General features: G+C 33.9%; 15 non-coding genes across 15 annotated transcripts; all 15 read right to left on the bottom strand.

The window, feature by feature from the left end:
- Positions 1 to 426: 426 nt before the first annotated feature.
- Positions 427 to 499, bottom strand: TRNAK-UUU (transfer RNA lysine (anticodon UUU)). The gene has a single exon. It is a non-coding gene; the product is annotated as a tRNA-Lys (tRNA).
- A 579-nt stretch (positions 500 to 1,078) lies between these two features.
- Positions 1,079 to 1,151, bottom strand: TRNAK-UUU (transfer RNA lysine (anticodon UUU)). The gene has a single exon. It is a non-coding gene; the product is annotated as a tRNA-Lys (tRNA).
- A 1,230-nt stretch (positions 1,152 to 2,381) lies between these two features.
- On the bottom strand, positions 2,382 to 2,454 carry TRNAK-UUU (transfer RNA lysine (anticodon UUU)). Its single transcript has one exon. It is a non-coding gene; the product is annotated as a tRNA-Lys (tRNA).
- A 581-nt stretch (positions 2,455 to 3,035) lies between these two features.
- Positions 3,036 to 3,108, bottom strand: TRNAK-UUU (transfer RNA lysine (anticodon UUU)). The gene has a single exon. It is a non-coding gene; the product is annotated as a tRNA-Lys (tRNA).
- A 1,230-nt stretch (positions 3,109 to 4,338) lies between these two features.
- TRNAK-UUU (transfer RNA lysine (anticodon UUU)) lies at positions 4,339 to 4,411 on the bottom strand. The gene has a single exon. It is a non-coding gene; the product is annotated as a tRNA-Lys (tRNA).
- A 2,536-nt stretch (positions 4,412 to 6,947) lies between these two features.
- On the bottom strand, positions 6,948 to 7,020 carry TRNAK-UUU (transfer RNA lysine (anticodon UUU)). The gene has a single exon. It is a non-coding gene; the product is annotated as a tRNA-Lys (tRNA).
- Positions 7,021 to 8,251: 1,231 nt separating this feature from the next.
- Positions 8,252 to 8,324, bottom strand: TRNAK-UUU (transfer RNA lysine (anticodon UUU)). The gene has a single exon. It is a non-coding gene; the product is annotated as a tRNA-Lys (tRNA).
- Positions 8,325 to 8,903: 579 nt separating this feature from the next.
- TRNAK-UUU (transfer RNA lysine (anticodon UUU)) lies at positions 8,904 to 8,976 on the bottom strand. The gene has a single exon. It is a non-coding gene; the product is annotated as a tRNA-Lys (tRNA).
- A 581-nt stretch (positions 8,977 to 9,557) lies between these two features.
- TRNAK-UUU (transfer RNA lysine (anticodon UUU)) lies at positions 9,558 to 9,630 on the bottom strand. The gene has a single exon. It is a non-coding gene; the product is annotated as a tRNA-Lys (tRNA).
- A 1,230-nt stretch (positions 9,631 to 10,860) lies between these two features.
- Positions 10,861 to 10,933, bottom strand: TRNAK-UUU (transfer RNA lysine (anticodon UUU)). The gene has a single exon. It is a non-coding gene; the product is annotated as a tRNA-Lys (tRNA).
- Positions 10,934 to 11,514: 581 nt separating this feature from the next.
- On the bottom strand, positions 11,515 to 11,587 carry TRNAK-UUU (transfer RNA lysine (anticodon UUU)). Its single transcript has one exon. It is a non-coding gene; the product is annotated as a tRNA-Lys (tRNA).
- A 579-nt stretch (positions 11,588 to 12,166) lies between these two features.
- TRNAK-UUU (transfer RNA lysine (anticodon UUU)) lies at positions 12,167 to 12,239 on the bottom strand. The gene has a single exon. It is a non-coding gene; the product is annotated as a tRNA-Lys (tRNA).
- A 1,230-nt stretch (positions 12,240 to 13,469) lies between these two features.
- On the bottom strand, positions 13,470 to 13,542 carry TRNAK-UUU (transfer RNA lysine (anticodon UUU)). The gene has a single exon. It is a non-coding gene; the product is annotated as a tRNA-Lys (tRNA).
- A 581-nt stretch (positions 13,543 to 14,123) lies between these two features.
- Positions 14,124 to 14,196, bottom strand: TRNAK-UUU (transfer RNA lysine (anticodon UUU)). The gene has a single exon. It is a non-coding gene; the product is annotated as a tRNA-Lys (tRNA).
- A 1,230-nt stretch (positions 14,197 to 15,426) lies between these two features.
- On the bottom strand, positions 15,427 to 15,499 carry TRNAK-UUU (transfer RNA lysine (anticodon UUU)). Its single transcript has one exon. It is a non-coding gene; the product is annotated as a tRNA-Lys (tRNA).
- Between the last annotated feature and the right edge of the window lie 214 nt (positions 15,500 to 15,713).

Below are 15,713 nucleotides of genomic sequence, written 5' to 3'. Positions count from 1 at the left end.
TTAGTTTCCTCTGTGTTTAAGTTGTAAATCCTTAGATGCTTTAAGTATCACCTCACTTCAATAATCACATTCAATTATTTTTGTCAAAGAGGTTTGATTTATTACTTGTCTAATTTAATCACTGTGTGCCTATCAAAGAAGGATGGATTTGAGTTCGTGATGAAACAAAGTCTTTAGAACTGACATGTAGTGATACTACTTTGTGATGACTATATTACTAGATGCCAATAATGTGTGCCTATTGAAGAGTGATAAAGTCCATTCTTAATATTCTAAAGAATCTCTCCAATCTATACACCTTCCCATTGAATAATGAACATAATCAGCATCAACAATTAAAAGATGGCTGCCTGCAGGAATGGATAATTTTAAACTCTGCAAAATTGTCCATTTCACAAACAAAAACACCATTGTTTAAAAGACACTCGCCTGAACAGGAACTTGAACCCTGGACCCTCAGATTAAAAGTCTGATGCTCTACCGACTGAGCTATCCAGGCTCTGAGCACTGAAGTTGCCATATTGGAAACTGCTCGAAATATATAAAACATGACAATTTGCTGTGCAATTACAAAAAATGTGGAAAAATATATATGTTACTGCAATCATGAACTTAAAGACTTGGCTTGTAGGGTCTCTTGATGAAATATATTTTAGTTTCCTCTGTGTTTAAGGTTTAAATCCTTAGATGCTTTAAGTATCACCTCACTTCAATAATCACATTCAATTATTTTTGTCAAAGAGGTTTGATTTATTACTTGTCTAATTTAATCACTGTGTGCCTATCAAAGAAGGATGGATTTGAGTTCGTGATGAAACAAAGTCTTTAGAACTGACATGTAGTGATACTACTTTGTGATGACTATATTACTAGATGCCAATAATGTGTGCCTATTGAAGAGTGATAAAGTCCATTCTTAATATTCTAAAGAATCTCTCCAATCTATACACCTTCCCATTGAATAATGAACATAATCAGCATCAACAATTAAAAGATGGCTGCCTGCAGGAATGGATAATTTTAAACTCTGCAAAATTGTCCATTTCACAAACAAAAAGACCATTGTTTAAAAGACACTCACCTGAACAGGGACTTGAACCCTGGACCCTCAGATTAAAAGTCTGATGCTCTACCGACTGAGCTATCCAGGCTGTGTGTGCTGAAGTTGCCATATTGGAAACTGCTCGAAATATATAAAACATGACAATTTGCTGTGCAATTACAAAAAATGTGGAAAAATATATGTGTTACTGCAATCATGAACTGAAAGACTTGGCTTGCAGGGTCTCTTGATTAAATATATTTTAGTTTCCTCTGTGTTTAAGTTGTAAATCCTTAGATGCTTTAAGTATCACCTCACTTCAATAATCACATTCAATTATTTTTGTCAAAGAGGTTTGATTTATTACTTGTCTAATTTAATCACTGTGTGCCTATCAAAGAAGGATGGATTTGAGTTCCTGATGAAACAAAGTCTTTAGAACTGACATGTAGTGATACTACTTTGTGATGACTATATTACTAGATGCCAATAATGTGTGCCTATTGAAGAGTGATAAAGTCCATTCTTAATATTCTAAAGAATCTCTCCAATCTATACACCTTCCCATTGAATAATGAACATAATCAGCATCAACAATTAAAAGATGGCTGCCTGCAGGAATGGATAATTTTAAACTCTGCAAAATTGTCCATTTCACAAACAAAAACACCATTGTTTAAAAGACACTCTCCTGAATAGGGACTTGAACCCTGGACCCTCAGATTAAAAGTCTGATGCTCTACCGACTGAGCTATCCATTCTCTGAACACTGATGTTGCCATATTGGAAACTGCTCGAAATATATAAAACATGACAATTTGATGTGCAATTACAAAAATGTGGAAAAATATATGTGTTACTGCAATCATGAACTTAAAGACTTGGCTTGTAGGGTATCTTGATGAAATATATTTTAGTTTCCTCTGTGTTTAAGATGTAAATCCTTAGATTCGTTAAGTATCACCTTACTTCAATAATCACATTCAATTATTTTTGTCAAAGAGGTTTGATTTATTATTTGTCTAATTTAATCACTGTGTGCCTATCAAAGAAGGATGGATTTGAGTTCCTGATGAAATAAAGTCTTTAGAACTGACATGTAGCGATACTACTTTGTGATGATTATATTACTAGATGCCAATAATGTGTGCCTATTGAAGAGTGATAAAGTCCATTCTTAATATTCTACAGAATCTTTCCAATCTATTCACCTTCCCATTGAATAATGAACATAATCAGCATCAACAATTAAAAGATGGCTGCCTGCAGGAATGGATAATTTTAAACTCTGCAATATTGTCCATTTCACAAACAAAAACACCATTGTTTAAAAGACACCCACCTGAACAGGGACTTGAACCCTGGACCCTCAGATTAAAAGTCTGATGCTCTACCGACTGAGCTATCAAGGCTCTGAGCACTGAAGTTGCCATATTGGAAACTGCTAGAAATATATAAAACATGACAATTTGCTGTGCAATTACAAAAAATGTGGAAAAATATATATGTGTTACTGCAATCATGAACTGAAAGACTTGGCTTGTAGGGTCTCTTGATGAAATATATTTTAGTTTCCTCTGTGTTTATGTTGTAAATCCTTAGATGCTTTAAGTATCACCTCACTTCAATAATCACATTCAATTATTTTTGTCAAAGAGGTTTGATTTATTACTTGTCTAATTTAATCACTGTGTGCCTATCAAAGAAGGATGGATTTGAGTTCGTGATGAAACAAAGTCTTTAGAACTGACATGTAGTGATACTACTTTGTGATGACTATATTACTAGATGCCAATAATGTGTGCCTATTGAAGAGTGATAAAGTCCATTCTTAATATTCTAAAGAATCTCTCCAATCTATACACCTTCCCATTGAATAATGAACATAATCAGCATCAACAATTAAAAGATGGCTGCCTGCAGGAATGGATAATTTTAAACTCTGCAAAATTGTCCATTTCACAAACAAAAAGACCATTGTTTAAAAGACACTCACCTGAACAGGGACTTGAACCCTGGACCCTCAGATTAAAAGTCTGATGCTCTACCGACTGAGCTATCCAGGCTCTGTGTGCTGAAGTTGCCATATTGGAAACTGCTCGAAATATATAAAACATGACAATTTGCTGTGCAATTACAAAAAATGTGGAAAAATATATGTGTTACTGCAATCATGAACTGAAAGACTTGGCTTGTAGGGTCTCTTGATGAAATATATTTTAGTTTCCTCTGTGTTTAAGTTGTAAATCCTTAGATGCTTTAAGTATCACCTCACTTCAATAATCACATTCAATTATTTTTGTCAAAGAGGTTTGATTTATTACTTGTCTAATTTAATCACTGTGTGCCTATCAAAGAAGGATGGATTTGAGTTCCTGATGAAACAAAGTCTTTAGAACTGACATGTAGTGATACTACTTTGTGATGACTATATTACTAGATGCCAATAATGTGTGCCTATTGAAGAGTGATAAAGTCCATTCTTAATATTCTAAAGAATCTCTCCAATCTATACACCTTCCCATTGAATAATGAACATAATCAGCATCAACAAGTAAAAGATGGCTGCCTGCAGGAATGGATAATTTTAAACTCTGCAAAATTGTCCATTTCACAAACAAAAACACCATTGTTTAAAAGACACTCTCCTGAATAGGGACTTGAACCCTGGACCCTCAGATTAAAAGTCTGATGCTCTACCGACTGAGCTATCCATTCTCTGAACACTGATGTTGCCATATTGGAAACTGCTCGAAATATATAAAACATGACAATTTGATGTGCAATTACAAAAATGTGGAAAAATATATGTGTTACTGCAATCATGAACTGAAAGACTTGGCTTGTAGGGTTTCTTGATGAAATATATTTTAGTTTCCTCTGTGTTTAAGATGTAAATTCTTAGATACGTTAAGTATCACCTTACTTCAATAATCACATTCAATTATTTTTGTCAAAGAGGTTTGATTTATTATTTGTCTAATTTAATCACTGTGTGCCTATCAAAGAAGGATGGATTTGAGTTCCTGATGAAATAAAGTCTTTAGAACTGACATGTAGCGATACTACTTTGTGATGATTATATTACTAGATGCCAATAATGTGTGCCTATTGAAGAGTGATAAAGTCCATTCTTAATATTCTACAGAATATTTCCAATCTATTCATCTTCCCATTGAATAATGAACATAATCAGCATCAACAATTAAAAGATGGCTACCTGTAGGAATGGATAATTTTATACTCTGCAAAATTGTCCATTTCACAAACAAAAACACCATTGTTTAAAAGACACTCGCCTGAACAGGAACTTGAACCCTGGACCCTCAGATTAAAAGTCTGATGCTCTACCGACTGAGCTATCCAGGCTCTGAGCACTGAAGTTGCCATATTGGAAACTGCTCGAAATATATAAAACATGACAATTTGCTGTGCAATTACAAAAAATGTGGAAAAATATATGTGTTACTGCAATCATGAACTTAAAGACTTGGCTTGTAGGGTATCTTAATGAAATATATTTTAGTTTCCTCCGTGTTTAAGATGTAAATCCTTAGATTCGTTAAGTATCACCTTACTTCAATAATCACATTCAATTATTTTTGTCAAAGAGGTTTGATTTATTACTTGTCTAATTTAATCACTGTGTGCCTATCAAAGAAGGATGGATTTGAGTTCCTGATTAAATAAAGTCTTTAGAACTGACATGTAGCGATACTACTTTGTGATGATTATATTACTAGATGCCAATAATGTGTGCCTATTGAAGAGTGATAAAGTCCATTCTTAATATTCTACAGAATCTCTCCAATCTATTCACCTTCCCATTGAATAATGAACATAATCAGCATCAACAATTAAAAGATGGCTGCCTGCAGGAATGGATAATTTTAAACTCTGCAATATTGTCCATTTCACAAACAAAAACACCATTGTTTAAAAGACACCCACCTGAACAGGGACTTGAACCCTGGACTCTCAGATTAAAAGTCTGATGCTCTACCGACTGAGCTATCAAGGCTCTGAGCACTGAAGTTGCCATATTGGAAACTGCTAGAAATATATAAAACATGACAATTTGCTGTGCAATTACAAAAAATGTGGAAAAATATATATGTGTTACTGCAATCATGAACTGAAAGACTTGGCTTGTAGGGTCTCTTGATGAAATATATTTTAGTTTCCTCTGTGTTTAAGTTGTAAATCCTTAGATGCTTTAAGTATCACCTCACTTCAATAATCACATTCAATTATTTTTGTCAAAGAGGTTTGATTTATTACTTGTCTAATTTAATCACTGTGTGCCTATCAAAGAAGGATGGATTTGAGTTCGTGATGAAACAAAGTCTTTAGAACTGACATGTAGTGATACTACTTTGTGATGACTATATTACTAGATGCCAATAATGTGTGCCTATTGAAGAGTGATAAAGTCCATTCTTAATATTCTAAAGAATCTCTCCAATCTATACACCTTCCCATTGAATAATGAACATAATCAGCATCAACAATTAAAAGATGGCTGCCTGCAGGAATGGATAATTTTAAACTCTGCAAAATTGTCCATTTCACAAACAAAAAGACCATTGTTTAAAAGACACTCACCTGAACAGGGACTTGAACCCTGGACCCTCAGATTAAAAGTCTGATGCTCTACCGACTGAGCTATCCATTCTCTGGACACTGAAGTTGCCATATTGGAAACTGCTAGAAATATATAAAACATGACAATTTGCTGTGCAATTACAAAAAATGTGGAAAAATATATGTGTTACTGCAATCATGAACTGAAAGACTTGGCTTGTGGGGTCTCTTGATGAAATATATTTTAGTTTCCTCTGTGTTTAAGTTGTAAATCCTTAGATGCTTTAAGTATCACCTCACTTCAATAATCACATTCAATTATTTTTGTCAAAGAGGTTTGATTTATTACTTGTCTAATTTAATCACTGTGTGCCTATCAAAGAAGGATGGATTTGAGTTCGTGATGAAACAAAGTCTTTAGAACTGACATGTAGTGATACTACTTTGTGATGACTATATTACTAGATGCCAATAATGTGTGCCTATTGAAGAGTGATAAAGTCCATTCTTAATATTCTAAAGAATCTCTCCAATCTATACACCTTCCCATTGAATAATGAACATAATCAGCATCAACAATTAAAAGATGGCTGCCTGCAGGAATGGATAATTTTAAACTCTGCAAAATTGTCCATTTCACAAACAAAAAGACCATTGTTTAAAAGACACTCACCTGAACAGGGACTTGAACCCTGGACCCTCAGATTAAAAGTCTGATGCTCTACCGACTGAGCTATCCATTCTCTGGACACTGAAGTTGCCATATTGGAAACTGCTAGAAATATATAAAACATGACAATTTGCTGTGCAATTACAAAAAATGTGGAAAAATATATGTGTTACTGCAATCATGAACTGAAAGACTTAGCTTGTAGGGTCTCTTGATGAAATATATTTTAGTTTCCTCTGTGTTTAAGATGTAAATCCTTAGATTCGTTAAGTATCACCTTACTTCAATAATCACATTCAATTATTTTGTCAAAGAGGTTTGATGTATTACTTGTCTAATTTAATCACTGTGTGCCTATCAAAGAAGGATGGATTTGAGTTCCTGATGAAATAAAGTCTTTAGAACTGACATGTAGCGATACTACTTTGTGATGATTATATTACTAGATGCCAATAATGTTTGCCTATTGAAGAGTGATAAAGTCCATTCTTAATATTCTACAGAATATTTCCAATCTATTCACCTTCCCATTGAATAATGAACATAATCAGCATCAACAATTAAAAGATGGCTACCTGTAGGAATGGATAATTTTATACTCTGCAAAATTGTCCATTTCACAAACAAAAACACCATTGTTTAAAAGACACTCGCCTGAGCAGGAACTTGAACCCTGGACCCTCAGATTAAAAGTCTGATGCTCTACCGACTGAGCTATCCAGGCTCTGAGCACTGAAGTTGCCATATTGGAAACTGCTCGAAATATATAAAACATGACAATTTGCTGTGCAATTACAAAAAATGTGGAAAAATATATGTGTTACTGCAATCATGAACTGAAAGACTTGGCTTGTGGGGTCTCTTGATGAAATATATTTTAGTTTCCTCTGTGTTTAAGTTGTAAATCCTTAGATGCTTTAAGTATCACCTCACTTCAATAATCACATTCAATTATTTTTTGTCAAAGAGGTTTGATTTATTACTTGTCTAATTTAATCACTGTGTGCCTATCAAAGAAGGATGGATTTGAGTTCCTGATGAAACAAAGTCTTTAGAACTGACATGTAGTGATACTACTTTGTGATGACTATATTACTAGATGCCAATAATGTGTGCCTATTGAAGAGTGATAAAGTCCATTCTTAATATTCTAAAGAATCTCTCCAATCTATACACCTTCCCATTGAATAATGAACATAATCAGCATCAACAATTAAAAGATGGCTGCCTGCAGGAATGGATAATTTTAAACTCTGCAAAATTGTCCATTTCACAAACAAAAACACCATTGTTTAAAAGACACTCTCCTGAATAGGGACTTGAACCCTGGACCCTCAGATTAAAAGTCTGATGTTCTACCGACTAAGCTATCCATTCTCTGAACACTGATGTTGCCATATTGGAAACTGCTCGAAATATATAAAACATGACAATTTGATGTGCAATTACAAAAATGTGGAAAAATATATGTGTTACTGCAATCATGAACTGAAAGACTTGGCTTGTAGGGTATCTTGATGAAATATATTTTAGTTTCCTCTGTGTTTAAGATGTAAATCCTTAGATTCGTTAAGTATCACCTCACTTCAATAATCACATTCAATTATTTTTGTCAAAGAGGTTTGATTTATTATTTGTCTAATTTAATCACTGTGTGCCTATCAAAGAAGGATGGATTTGAGTTCCTGATGAAATAAAGTCTTTAGAACTGACATGTAGCGATACTACTTTGTGAGGATTATATTACTAGATGCCAATAATGTGTGCCTATTGAAGAGTGATAAAGTCCATTCTTAATATTCTACAGAATATTTCCAATCTATTCATCTTCCCATTGAATAATGAACATAATCAGCATCAACAATTAAAAGATGGCTACCTGTAGGAATGGATAATTTTATACTCTGCAAAATTGTCCATTTCACAAACAAAAACACCATTGTTTAAAAGACACTCGCCTGAACAGGAACTTGAACCCTGGACCCTCAGATTAAAAGTCTGATGCTCTACCGACTGAGCTATCCAGGCTCTGAGCACTGAAGTTGCCATTTTGGAAACTGCTCGAAATATATAAAACATGACAATTTGCTGTGCAATTACAAAAAATGTGGAAAAATATATGTGTTACTGCAATCATGAACTTAAAGACTTGGCTTGTAGGGTATCTTGATGAAATATATTTTAGTTTCCTCTGTGTTTAAGATGTAAATCCTTAGATTCGTTAAGTATCACCTTACTTCAATAATCACATTCAATTATTTTTGTCAAAGAGGTTTGATTTATTACTTGTCTAATTTAATCACTGTGTGCCTATCAAAGAAGGATGGATTTGAGTTCCTGATGAAATAAAGTCTTTAGAACTGACATGTAGCGATACTACTTTGTGATGATTATATTACTAGATGCCAATAATGTGTGCCTATTGAAGAGTGATAAAGTCCATTCTTAATAGTCTACAGAATCTTTCCAATCTATTCACCTACCCATTGAATAATGAACATAATCAGCATCAACAATTAAAAGATGGCTGCCTGCAGGAATGGATAATTTTAAACTCTGCAATATTGTCCATTTCACAAACAAAAACACCATTGTTTAAAAGACACCCACCTGAACAGGGACTTGAACCCTGGACCCTCAGATTAAAAGTCTGATGCTCTACCGACTGAGCTATCAAGGCTCTGAGCACTGAAGTTGCCATATTGGAAACTGCTAGAAATATATAAATCATGACAATTTGCTGTGCAATTACAAAAAATGTGGAAAAATATATATGTGTTACTGCAATCATGAACTGAAAGACTTGGCTTGTAGGGTCTCTTGATGAAATATATTTTAGTTTCCTCTGTGTTTAAGTTGTAAATCCTTAGATGCTTTAAGTATCACCTCACTTCAATAATCACATTCAATTATTTTTGTCAAAGAGGTTTGATTTATTACTTGTCTAATTTAATCACTGTGTGCCTATCAAAGAAGGATGGATTTGAGTTCGTGATGAAACAAAGTCTTTAGAACTGACATGTAGTGATACTACTTTGTGATGACTATATTACTAGATGCCAATAATGTGTGCCTATTGAAGAGTGATAAAGTCCATTCTTAATATTCTAAAGAATCTCTCCAATCTATACACCTTCCCATTGAATAATGAACATAATCAGCATCAACAATTAAAAGATGGCTGCCTGCAGGAATGGATAATTTTAAACTCTGCAAAATTGTCCATTTCACAAACAAAAAGACCATTGTTTAAAAGACACTCACCTGAACAGGGACTTGAACCCTGGACCCTCAGATTAAAAGTCTGATGCTCTACCGACTGAGCTATCCAGGCTCTGTGTGTTGAAGTTGCCATATTGGAAACTGCTCGAAATATATAAAACATGACAATTTGCTGTGCAATTACAAAAAATGTGGAAAAATATATGTGTTACTGCAATCATGAACTGAAAGACTTGGCTTGTAGGGTCTCTTGATGAAATATATTTTAGTTTCCTCTGTGTTTAAGTTGTAAATCCTTAGATGCTTTAAGTATCACCTCACTTCAATAATCACATTCAATTATTTTTGTCAAAGAGGTTTGATTTATTACTTGTCTAATTTAATCACTGTGTGCCTATCAAAGAAGGATGGATTTGAGTTCCTGATGAAACAAAGTCTTTAGAACTGACATGTAGTGATACTACTTTGTGATGACTATATTACTAGATGCCAATAATGTGTGCCTATTGAAGAGTGATAAAGTCCATTCTTAATATTCTAAAGAATCTCTCCAATCTATACACCTTCCCATTGAATAATGAATATAATCAGCATCAACAATTAAAAGATGGCTGCCTGCAGGAATGGATAATTTTAAACTCTGCAAAATTGTCCATTTCACAAACAAAAACACCATTGTTTAAAAGACACTCTCCTGAATAGGGACTTGAACCCTGGACCCTCAGATTAAAAGTCTGATGCTCTACCGACTGAGCTATCCATTCTCTGAACACTGATGTTGCCATATTGGAAACTGCTCGAAATATATAAAACATGACAATTTGATGTGCAATTACAAAAATGTGGAAAAATATATGTGTTACTGCAATCATGAACTGAAAGACTTGGCTTGTAGGGTATCTTGATGAAATATATTTTAGTTTCCTCTGTGTTTAAGATGTAAATTCTTAGATTCGTTAAGTATCACCTTACTTCAATAATCACATTCAATTATTTTTGTCAAAGAGGTTTGATTTATTATTTGTCTAATTTAATCACTGTGTGCCTATCAAAGAAGGATGGATTTGAGTTCCTGATGAAATAAAGTCTTTAGAACTGACATGTAGCGATACTACTTTGTGATGATTATATTACTAGATGCCAATAATGTGTGCCTATTGAAGAGTGATAAAGTCCATTCTTAATATTCTACAGAATCTTTCCAATCTATTCACCTTCCCATTGAATAATGAACATAATCAGCATCAACAATTAAAAGATGGCTGCCTGCAGGAATGGATAATTTTAAACTCTGCAATATTGTCCATTTCACAAACAAAAACACCATTGTTTAAAAGACACCCACCTGAACAGGGACTTGAACCCTGGACCCTCAGATTAAAAGTCTGATGCTCTACCGACTGAGCTATCAAGGCTCTGAGCACTGAAGTTGCCATATTGGAAACTGCTAGAAATATATAAAACATGACAATTTGCTGTGCAATTACAAAAAATGTGGAAAAATATATATGTGTTACTGCAATCATGAACTGAAAGACTTGGCTTGTAGGGTCTCTTGATGAAATATATTTTAGTTTCCTCTGTGTTTAAGTTGTAAATCCTTAGATGCTTTAAGTATCACCTCACTTCAATAATCACATTCAATTATTTTTGTCAAAGAGGTTTGATTTATTACTTGTCTAATTTAATCACTGTGTGCCTATCAAAGAAGGATGGATTTGAGTTCGTGATGAAACAAAGTCTTTAGAACTGACATGTAGTGATACTACTTTGTGATGACTATATTACTAGATGCCAATAATGTGTGCCTATTGAAGAGTGATAAAGTCCATTCTTAATATTCTAAAGAATCTCTCCAATCTATACACCTTCCCATTGAATAATGAACATAATCAGCATCAACAATTAAAAGATGGCTGCCTGCAGGAATGGATAATTTTAAACTCTGCAAAATTGTCCATTTCACAAACAAAAACACCATTGTTTAAAAGACACTCGCCTGAACAGGAACTTGAACCCTGGACCCTCAGATTAAAAGTCTGATGCTCTACCGACTGAGCTATCCAGGCTCTGAGCACTGAAGTTGCCATATTGGAAACTGCTCGAAATATATAAAACATGACAATTTGCTGTGCAATTACAAAAAATGTGGAAAAATATATGTGTTACTGCAATCATGAACTTAAAGACTTGGCTTGTAGGGTCTCTTGATGAAATATATTTTAGTTTCCTCTGTGTTTAAGGTTTAAATCCTTAGATGCTTTAAGTATCACCTCACTTCAATAATCACATTCAATTATTTTTGTCAAAGAGGTTTGATTTATTACTTGTCTAATTTAATCACTGTGTGCCTATCAAAGAAGGATGGATTTGAGTTCGTGATGAAACAAAGTCTTTAGAACTGACATGTAGTGATACTACTTTGTGATGACTATATTACTAGATGCCAATAATGTGTGCCTATTGAAGAGTGATAAAGTCCATTCTTAATATTCTAAAGAATCTCTCCAATCTATACACCTTCCCATTGAATAATGAACATAATCAGCATCAACAATTAAAAGATGGCTGCCTGCAGGAATGGATAATTTTAAACTCTGCAAAATTGTCCATTTCACAAACAAAAAGACCATTGTTTAAAAGACACTCACCTGAACAGGGACTTGAACCCTGGACCCTCAGATTAAAAGTCTGATGCTCTACCGACTGAGCTATCCAGGCTGTGTGTGCTGAAGTTGCCATATTGGAAACTGCTCGAAATATATAAAACATGACAATTTGCTGTGCAATTACAAAAAATGTGGAAAAATATATGTGTTACTGCAATCATGAACTGAAAGACTTGGCTTGCAGGGTCTCTTGATTAAATATATTTTAGTTTCCTCTGTGTTTAAGTTGTAAATCCTTAGATGCTTTAAGTATCACCTCACTTCAATAATCACATTCAATTATTTTTGTCAAAGAGGTTTGATTTATTACTTGTCTAATTTAATCACTGTGTGCCTATCAAAGAAGGATGGATTTGAGTTCCTGATGAAACAAAGTCTTTAGAACTGACATGTAGTGATACTACTTTGTGATGACTATATTACTAGATGCCAATAATGTGTGCCTATTGAAGAGTGATAAAGTCCATTCTTAATATTCTAAAGAATCTCTCCAATCTATACACCTTCCCATTGAATAATGAACATAATCAGCATCAACAATTAAAAAATGGCTGCCTGCAGGAATGGATAATTTTAAACTCTGCAAAATTGTCCATTTCACAAACAAAAACACCATTGTTTAAAAGACACTCTCCTGAATAGGGACTTGAACCCTGGACTCTCAGATTAAAAGTCTGATGCTCTACCGACTGAGCTATCCATTCTCTGAACACTGATGTTGCCATATTGGAAACTGCTCGAAATATATAAAACATGACAATTTGATGTGCAATTACAAAAATGTGGAAAAATATATGTGTTACTGCAATCATGAACTTAAAGACTTGGCTTGTAGGGTATCTTGATGAAATATATTTTAGTTTCCTCTGTGTTTAAGATGTAAATCCTTAGATTCGTTAAGTATCACCTTACTTCAATAATCACATTCAATTATTTTTGTCAAAGAGGTTTGATTTATTATTTGTCTAATTTAATCACTGTGTGCCTATCAAAGAAGGATGGATTTGAGTTCCTGATGAAATAAAGTCTTTAGAACTGACATGTAGCGATACTACTTTGTGATGATTATATTACTAGATGCCAATAATGTGTGCCTATTGAAGAGTGATAAAGTCCATTCTTAATATTCTACAGAATCTTTCCAATCTATTCACCTTCCCATTGAATAATGAACATAATCAGCATCAACAATTAAAAGATGGCTGCCTGCAGGAATGGATAATTTTAAACTCTGCAATATTGTCCATTTCACAAACAAAAACACCATTGTTTAAAAGACACCCACCTGAACAGGGACTTGAACCCTGGACCCTCAGATTAAAAGTCTGATGCTCTACCGACTGAGCTATCAAGGCTCTGAGCACTGAAGTTGCCATATTGGAAACTGCTAGAAATATATAAAACATGACAATTTGCTGTGCAATTACAAAAAATGTGGAAAAATATATATGTGTTACTGCAATCATGAACTGAAAGACTTGGCTTGTAGGGTCTCTTGATGAAATATATTTTAGTTTCCTCTGTGTTTATGTTGTAAATCCTTAGATGCTTTAAGTATCACCTCACTTCAATAATCACATTCAATTATTTTTGTCAAAGAGGTTTGATTTATTACTTGTCTAATTTAATCACTGTGTGCCTATCAAAGAAGGATGGATTTGAGTTCGTGATGAAACAAAGTCTTTAGAACTGACATGTAGTGATACTACTTTGTGATGACTATATTACTAGATGCCAATAATGTGTGCCTATTGAAGAGTGATAAAGTCCATTCTTAATATTCTAAAGAATCTCTCCAATCTATACACCTTCCCATTGAATAATGAACATAATCAGCATCAACAATTAAAAGATGGCTGCCTGCAGGAATGGATAATTTTAAACTCTGCAAAATTGTCCATTTCACAAACAAAAAGACCATTGTTTAAAAGACACTCACCTGAACAGGGACTTGAACCCTGGACCCTCAGATTAAAAGTCTGATGCTCTACCGACTGAGCTATCCAGGCTCTGTGTGCTGAAGTTGCCATATTGGAAACTGCTCGAAATATATAAAACATGACAATTTGCTGTGCAATTACAAAAAATGTGGAAAAATATATGTGTTACTGCAATCATGAACTGAAAGACTTGGCTTGTAGGGTCTCTTGATGAAATATATTTTAGTTTCCTCTGTGTTTAAGTTGTAAATCCTTAGATGCTTTAAGTATCACCTCACTTCAATAATCACATTCAATTATTTTTGTCAAAGAGGTTTGATTTATTACTTGTCTAATTTAATCACTGTGTGCCTATCAAAGAAGGATGGATTTGAGTTCCTGATGAAACAAAGTCTTTAGAACTGACATGTAGTGATACTACTTTGTGATGACTATATTACTAGATGCCAATAATGTGTGCCTATTGAAGAGTGATAAAGTCCATTCTTAATATTCTAAAGAATCTCTCCAATCTATACACCTTCCCATTGAATAATGAACATAATCAGCATCAACAAGTAAAAGATGGCTGCCTGCAGGAATGGATAATTTTAAACTCTGCAAAATTGTCCATTTCACAAACAAAAACACCATTGTTTAAAAGACACTCTCCTGAATAGGGACTTGAACCCTGGACCCTCAGATTAAAAGTCTGATGCTCTACCGACTGAGCTATCCATTCTCTGAACACTGATGTTGCCATATTGGAAACTGCTCGAAATATATAAAACATGACAATTTGATGTGCAATTACAAAAATGTGGAAAAATATATGTGTTACTGCAATCATGAACTGAAAGACTTGGCTTGTAGGGTATCTTGATGAAATATATTTTAGTTTCCTCTGTGTTTAAGATGTAAATTCTTAGATACGTTAAGTATCACCTTACTTCAATAATCACATTCAATTATTTTTGTCAAAGAGGTTTGATTTATTATTTGTCTAATTTAATCACTGTGTGCCTATCAAAGAAGGATGGATTTGAGTTCCTGATGAAATAAAGTCTTTAGAACTGACATGTAGCGATACTACTTTGTGATGATTATATTACTAGATGCCAATAATGTGTGCCTATTGAAGAGTGATAAAGTCCATTCTTAATATTCTACAGAATATTTCCAATCTATTCATCTTCCCATTGAATAATGAACATAATCAGCATCAACAATTAAAAGATGGCTACCTGTAGGAATGGATAATTTTATACTCTGCAAAATTGTCCATTTCACAAACAAAAACACCATTGTTTAAAAGACACTCGCCTGAACAGGAACTTGAACCCTGGACCCTCAGATTAAAAGTCTGATGCTCTACCGACTGAGCTATCCAGGCTCTGAGCACTGAAGTTGCCATATTGGAAACTGCTCGAAATATATAAAACATGACAATTTGCTGTGCAATTACAAAAAATGTGGAAAAATATATGTGTTACTGCAATCATGAACTTAAAGACTTGGCTTGTAGGGTATCTTAATGAAATATATTTTAGTTTCCTCCGTGTTTAAGATGTAAATCCTTAGATTCGTTAAGTATCACCTTACTTCAA

Source organism: Pseudophryne corroboree, chromosome 1 (assembly GCF_028390025.1).
Source record: "Pseudophryne corroboree isolate aPseCor3 chromosome 1, aPseCor3.hap2, whole genome shotgun sequence".
NCBI lineage: Eukaryota > Metazoa > Chordata > Amphibia > Anura > Myobatrachidae > Pseudophryne > Pseudophryne corroboree.
This window is presented reverse-complemented; position numbering and strand designations above follow the sequence as displayed.